Genomic DNA, 7,706 nt, shown 5'->3' on the forward strand with positions numbered 1-7,706 from the left:
GAAAGACAGGAAGAAAATCAATACATAATTTCAGCATTTCAGAGAGTGTTTCCTTCAACTGAATCAATGTCTCAATTCACCAGCACGAATTAGTTGTTTTTTGAGTTAATCTCTTTTTTGTATTTCATACCGTACAATGAAAATGTTAATTACTAATGATTTACGTCTCATTCCTTTTGCATCCTGTTGTATAAGACGATTTCAATAGGATGGATGTAAATGCAGTTAGAACTGGAAAGTGAGGTCTAGCATTTATAAGAACTGACAGCATACTGCAACGAATTGAGTCTGAAAAGAGTCTGAAAAACCTTATTCTAAATTCACAAAAAAAAGGTGATACAGACACCTCTGTGCATCCTGTGAGTGGCATACTTGGGAGAAATTCACTTCACCTGACCCTGGGTTAAGTGTCTGAGAGAAATTTCATCTAGTCCTGATGGCACAGGAGCGTGGTGTAAGTTCACACAAAGTTTACAGCTTCCACACAATGCCATTTTGTACCCTGTCACAATCTGTCACGGAGGTGGGCAGATGGGCAACCCCTGCCTACACAGCGCCAAGATGCCATGGTTAAGTGACAGCAGCCAGACACAAAAATGAAACAAATCAATAGTGGCGTCTCTTATGGTGAAGACCAAACCCACAGCACAACATGATAATGACCACAGATCCACTCAAGCGTTGAGGCTACCCCCAGAGAGCCCCTTGTTTAAATTAATGTAGGTTAGTATGATTGACTAATCGCCAACTAGATTAGAAAAGACAATATCACACAGCTTTGTGCTGCTTATGAGCGCTTTGTCTGACTGATAGGAGCACCAATGGCCCACAGTGACTGTTAAACATAACGGTACACCATCTTCCATAACTTGGCAATTATGCTGCCTGCACTAACTTCAGGCATTATCTCCTTACAAAATAGTAAAAGACCCGTTTTTAGGATTAGATATGGCTAACTTTTATGTTGTGGATTTGAATATGAAAAGGAGAATAGTGGGGAGCGCAGGGAGCCCAAGGGACTCAAACACAGACTTCCTCTAAAATGTTAATCGTTCGGCTAATTGAAGGTATGTTCTTTGTTAGCTCTGCGATTTGGAGGGTCCCATCTATGGACCGAGGGAGCACAAGGTAACAGGGCTTTTAGATGTTATTGTATTTGACTGCTGCTGCACTGGGGTGCCAGTGGATTTAGGTGCTTTTAAGATAAGTTATGGGGAAACGCACTCACAGCCACAGATGTGCATGAGACGCAAACCTGTATGTATACCCACGCACCCACTCACACAGTGACACATGCACGTGTGCACGCGCACACTTACACATGTACAGGCCAACTATTTGCATTTCAAAAGGGCATAATTGCCCAGGGCGGTGGCAGGGGGAGTGTGGCCTCAGGATTCCCCGAGAGCGCCTGTGAAGTTAACGAATCCTGAGTTGAGACTCAGCCGAAGCTCCTCTTTCATACAAGCACATTCACACCAGCATCCTCCTGAGTAACAGGCAGGTGGAGTAGTCATACAGCCAACTCATTTGCAGCTTTTTGCAATTCAGTTGAAAACCTTAAAATGAACCTTTTTTGTAAAAGAAGTGTTTTTCTCTTTCCCTTGTAAAAAGGTATGGTTAATTGTCTAAAGTGCTGAGATCTGTTTTTATCCAGTTTACATTTGAGCTGACCTGCACAATGACTAGATAAAATACATAAAAATATAAATAGATACTAGTTTAGAGAGGACACATTTACATATACTGAAATAACCAAGGTGCTGGTAAACCCACAGTTCTTTTCCAAATACGGACAAATCCAGACGTCACCTATACGGTATTTTTACTAAAGAGTGGTTTTGAAGCTCAGTGTGGTGGCTCTGGTTGACACCAATTTAGTAAATTATCCTTAGTATCCACGAATTCAGAAATGGTTAAAGAGGTAAACCATGAATGAAGCTGAGGCAGTGGGTGATGTCAAGGCAGACAGCTAGCATGGCAGAAAATTTTAAGGCCAAATGGGGAATGGGGCAGCATCAGAACGACTGGATAGCTCTCTCTCTCTCTCTGTTGTTTTCGCTCATCTAATATCACTACAGCTACCTGTCCTCTCCAGTGCAGAGCGTGCACAGGAAAGTTTAAAACTTTATCTGACAGCAATGCAAAAATATTTGACTGGAAGTAATGTTATCATTATATTGACTTTCAGAGCACTTGAGTACCAACATTAACTCACTTTAAGTTTATAAATTACTTACTGGTCGCTTTAGCCTGTTGCTCAGCATACCACTTAGCAACCCACCTCCACTGTGCTCCTCTTTTTATGCTTCCTGACTTCTCAGTTTCATTGTTGTACCACTGATGCCTGCTCTACTCTGTATCCGGGAGTCTTTGCTGACTCTGTCTCTTCCAGCCTAAGGGAGGCAGGACCCAGAATGGAGCCATACAACCAAAATATTTTACTGCAATGCAAACAAAGTATCTTTGACTAAAGTGGTCCTGACTGAGCTGCATTTTTTGAGCAAACTTTTGAAACGTTACAACAAACGAAGAAAAGCTCAGATTTTAAGCAAATGAACTTGGATGTGTAGTGTCTCCAGAAGGTGGCAGAATAGAGTACATACTTCGGGTTGTAAGGAACAGAGTAGAAGAAGTAGAATTTACAAAAAACAAAACAAAACCTCAAAAAAGAAAAAGACGATGAAACAAACCCACCACCAAACCAAAAAGAAAATAATTAAGAGGGGGCTTCAGGATTTTGTTTTTCAGACGGGCAAGTTGTGATAATTCTTTCATGTCATCTATTATTGGCTGTGTTTTCATGTTGTGTGGAAAAAAAAGCAATGATTCCAATGCACGAGCAACACCATACGCACCTTAACTCAAAAGCTTTTTCAAGTTTTGCAGTTTCTGTAAACCTTTTCTAATGCAACAATTAAAAATGCAAGTCAAAATGATTATAAAAAACAGCTAATGAGATGCCATGCACAAAAATGTTTAATTTTATCTGAAGTCTCGTTTCTATTAATTAAATACAAGGTGCACCAATTTGCACTAAAGGTGGCTAATGTTTCTTGAGCAGACAGCATATATTGCTTTAATAGAGATGTACTGTATGCACATTCAGACTTACAGCAGAGTGAGGACAGCAGAGGAAGCTGAGGTGATGCCGAGTCTGATACTACATGGACTACAGTCAAGTGAAAGGTAAGCTGCCTTGTTTCTGGAAAGAGTGATGGCCTGGCAGAAGTGTTATTTGTCTTGTATTGCTGGGTGAGCCCTCACGTCCACTCAGGAAGAGATGAAAAAGGGACGGACGGTCTGTCTGGGAGAAGTGCTAGCAATGTGGTGGAGGACAATCTGTCATCAGCAGTCATCACTTAACTCTGCCCAGAGCTGCACCACTCACTCGATGAGAATCTCACCAGACTTAAATGGGAGCGCTGGGCAGAGCCAGAAACAGATATGATTAAAAATATGCATCAAGTAAAATGCAAATCCTTTCAGTTGCGTACTGGCTGCAGAAATCTGCATATTAAACAATATAAAAAGGAAAAACTGACCAAAATAAGGACAGAAGAAGAATATTTACGTTTATGAACCACATCTTACCCTACCTTCTTCACGAATAGTCAAGATTGTCATCCCACCTTGTCACCAACACAAAATTACACACACAATTTAGTATCTAATAAGAGCTGGCATTGCACATGGAGGTGAAGGACGCGCGGAGGGGCTGCACTGTCTCGTGACACAATAAATGACTGTGATCCAGGTTCCAGCAAAAACAAGGACTGCTTTTCAATTCCACCTCTTTTACTCAGATGAATGATGAACCCCGGGGAAGAGGTGCAGTGTTGTGGTATTAATATACATCAGGGGCCAGAGCGCCACACTAAATCAGGAGCCCCAGTGCATTTGTTATTCTAATGACAAGCAATAGCCATGTCCGGACTGTTTGGACTTGGGAGGAACTAAGTTCCTGGAAGACTAAACTAGAAAAGGCAGAAGGGGGAAAACGGGTCATAAGGAGGAATGATGCAGAGACGGAAGCAAAGAGTGACATAAGTCTGTTGTAGCAGTAATACAGTTAAGTAAAACAGAAAGGGATGACAAATCAGATTCTTACAGCATCTTTTCAAATAATACACCAAAGTGATCTCTTAGAGAGGTAAAATTAAAATTCCCCCGACAAAGCCACATTTCAGTCAAGGTATGGTGCTTTTTAAAATCACATTAAAGGCTCTCTGCTTCATATCAGTTTTATTCTCGAAGGTGTTTTAACCAACAGCTGCTCGTCTGACCCGATGGATCATAAATCAGCTCTCAGGAGAAGATTGAGTGAAAAGGAGAAGAGAAGACGGACGATTCTGGTGAACTCTCCGGATTGAATAATCAATACTGACAAAAATAAATGGCTTAACTATTTATCAAAGTCTGTGGTCAGCGCTATAACACAAGTCCTGTAATGTATATTTCATATACTTTTATAATCATTGATTACCTGCCCTGTAGTTTGTAAATTACGTGTACATTGATCCGCTCATCATGTAGTTGTGGTTTTTTACTGTCGCCCATTTGTGCCACTGACAAAGAGATCAAGATTGAACTTTGGGATATCATTTTTTTTTTTTTTTACCATATCTCCTAGGTAATGGCAGATAATAAAATGATCTCTGCTATAGATTACTATCAAGCGCATTTTTTGGGCTAACAGATTGCTAAAGCACTTTCTTTTAGAAATCACTGAATAATAATCAAGCATTTATTATTTAAGTATCCTGTAAGAAAGTCAAATGTTTAAAAAATGCCTGTATTTCAATTTAGCAATGATAATGTAAAGTTTTAATCCAAAAACGCAAAACAAAGTGTATTTTCATTATCATCAGAGGGTGATTCCTGCATCTAAACTCTAAAATATTGATTAATGGTGATAAATCTAAATAACAGAGATATACTAGTAGCAGTCAGAACTGCCATTTATTCTCATTATCTGAACTTATGTGTATACTCCATAGGGAGATTGGAGTCAAAAGATGTCCCTGTGAATGCGTCGGGGTGGGAGGGAAAGAGGCTAGGTTTGGATCGATGGCGCCAGATCAATGATCAATAGGCCGCTCACACCAATACACTTCCTGCTGACGCCCAGAGCTCTGGTTACACAGATGAAAATGGGTGGGCAGGGCCAGAGTGTGATGATGATTTATGTTAGCAGGGCACATGTGTCATTTTGGAGAGAGACTGTCTGATGGGGATGCCTGAATGTCACTGCGTGGACTTTGAGAGCGCAACTCAGTATTTTAACCAATGAACTGGTGCTGGCCATGACTGAATAAATCATTATTTCCAGAAACTGGAAAAAACTCAAGCCATTAAGGAGTACTTTCAGCAGCTTTTGAAAAGTAAAATATTTTTGTGTAGGTCTATCAGTAAATGTTCAGTACATGCTAAAATGAAAATCACATAAAGGCAATTTTAATCCCATCCAACGAAATGATCACCTTAATGTAAAACTGAGAACCAGAGAGGTTGAAAAATAATTTTTAAGCCTAAATGTTCTGCTGCAGGCCAAAATCTCATCTTTGCAGACACTACACTGAGGAGGATTCAGTAACTGAAGATCGCAAAAAAGATCAAAATCAATATCATACTGCCCAGGCAACCAAGAACAAGGTAATAGATCATTTCCCTGCAGCAACACGGATGATATTTTATCATTATAGATTACAAACACGCTGTAGTGTCTTCATCACAGTTTATGTTATAAAAATGTCTCCACTGTATATGATTTCTTTTCTGTTCCTTGGCAGAAGTGAACATGTGTTTTCTTGTAAATAAGCTTTTCTAAACCTGTAAACTGAACCCTGATGAGAAAATTCTGCTTGTGCACTTGTAGAAAAAGTTTGTATTTGTGAAATGACCATAATAATGTGTACAAAAATAAGTGCTTTTGATGACATTTGCGTACAGACTAAGTATCTGTACGCAAATGTCATCAAAAGCGCTCAAAGTTCCCACACTGTGTGCAGATCAGATTGGACAGTGGCAATCCAGTCACAATAACATTATCTTTCCTTTTTTCTAAACTAGATTCATAGACACTATTGTGGTCATGTGGTTAAATGCAACCAGTTTTGTGTTTTGCAGCAGTTATTTCATGTCACACCATAAATATAGTATAACAGAAGATAGAAGCTGCAAAATTCACAACATTCCTTCCCATACTATAATCACACCACTGCAACAAACACATATTCCTATGCACATACACAGAGGTGAACACATTCAACATGTGCACACGCCCAGATGCACAAACGCTGGCCTTGTTTCGACCTGTCACTCACCCATGCCTCTCACAGCCAAGGTCTAGTGACAACTGTTAAATCAGAGCATGCCTTAATCCCTGCCGTGGCTAATGCTGTTAACTGTAGAGCAGCATCTCAGCTAATACATCCTGGGTAACTCTAATTACCCCTGGATGAGTCTCGCTCCTCCTTCTTCCCACATGGTGCACAACTCTGCATCGTGGTGCAGAGAATAGTCCTTAAGGGACCACACAGCATCACTGAACAGTTTCTATTTGTTGTCTGCTGCAGAGCAAAGCCTCCTCAGCTCTAGTCAAAGTCACTAACCTCTGAGCTTCTGTAATGGGGGTAGAGCACAATAAAGATGTTGCCCTACCCCCTCCTCTAGACCCCACCTTAAGTTACCCCTTGCAACTGTGTCCACCCGGCTCTCAGCCGTGGTAAATTGGGTTAACGCACACTAAGTGTCCCATCGTTAGCGTTGTTAATTGACTAGTGCGTGTAATAATTAACAGGGAACGGACTGCCTACCTCGCTAATCTTATTTAGGTCATTTGCATTTAAAATGGTTTTGGTCTCTCTGACAAGTTGGAAAAAAAATCTAGCTCTTGGAAATGACACTTGATGGGTGAGCTGGACTGCACAGCCACTTATCATAAAAGGCTCTGAAACTGTGGTTGATGCATGTTCTGTTAAAAGTCAGAAACTCTGCCTTTACATACATTTTTTTAAAAAACAAAACAAAACATGAATGCACGGAAAAGAGCAAGAACTTCTATATGACTACAAAAATAATACAAAAATTTGAAAACTCTGTAAAGTGGAAGTGTATGCCTGTGTTTACCAAAGGCACGCTGCCCCATAAAAGTTTATAACATCCCATTTCTCTTACAAGCTGGAGTTGTGAACTCTTAATGTATTAAGGCTGATTTCGTTGCCCTGCTGTGATACCTCCAGATGAATGTTTCCTTTGTTGAAGCACCTTCTGTCCTATTTTGGCAATGACATGAGCTCTCGGTAGCTACAGGGGAGACACACGACTGAGCAGTCCTCCTGATTCACACAAGCATTAACACAGCACATTAGCTCAGCGGAGTAGTGGGAATGAAAGATGGGCTAACACCGTTGCCCCAGGCAAAGTGAAGACGTACACTAAAGCCAGCTGCCATCTATTATGGATAGCCAGTGCCGACCTCCGCTGTTAGTGTTACAGGGGTGACAGTGCTGTCCTTGCCGAGGCGGTGACCTTCGTTGGTGGGGAGAGGGCGCTGGGCAGATTAAAAGTGGACTGGCTCACCGTGCAGTCCAGGCGTACCCCTGATGTTCTGCCCAGATGGTAGCAACACACACTCACGAACACACACAAGTAAACACACACATTCTGCTGCATCCTGGGAGGGCAGATGTGGGGTACGAACA

Source organism: Chelon labrosus (genome assembly GCF_963514085.1).
Source record: "Chelon labrosus genome assembly, chromosome: 14".
Taxonomy (NCBI): domain Eukaryota; kingdom Metazoa; phylum Chordata; class Actinopteri; order Mugiliformes; family Mugilidae; genus Chelon; species Chelon labrosus.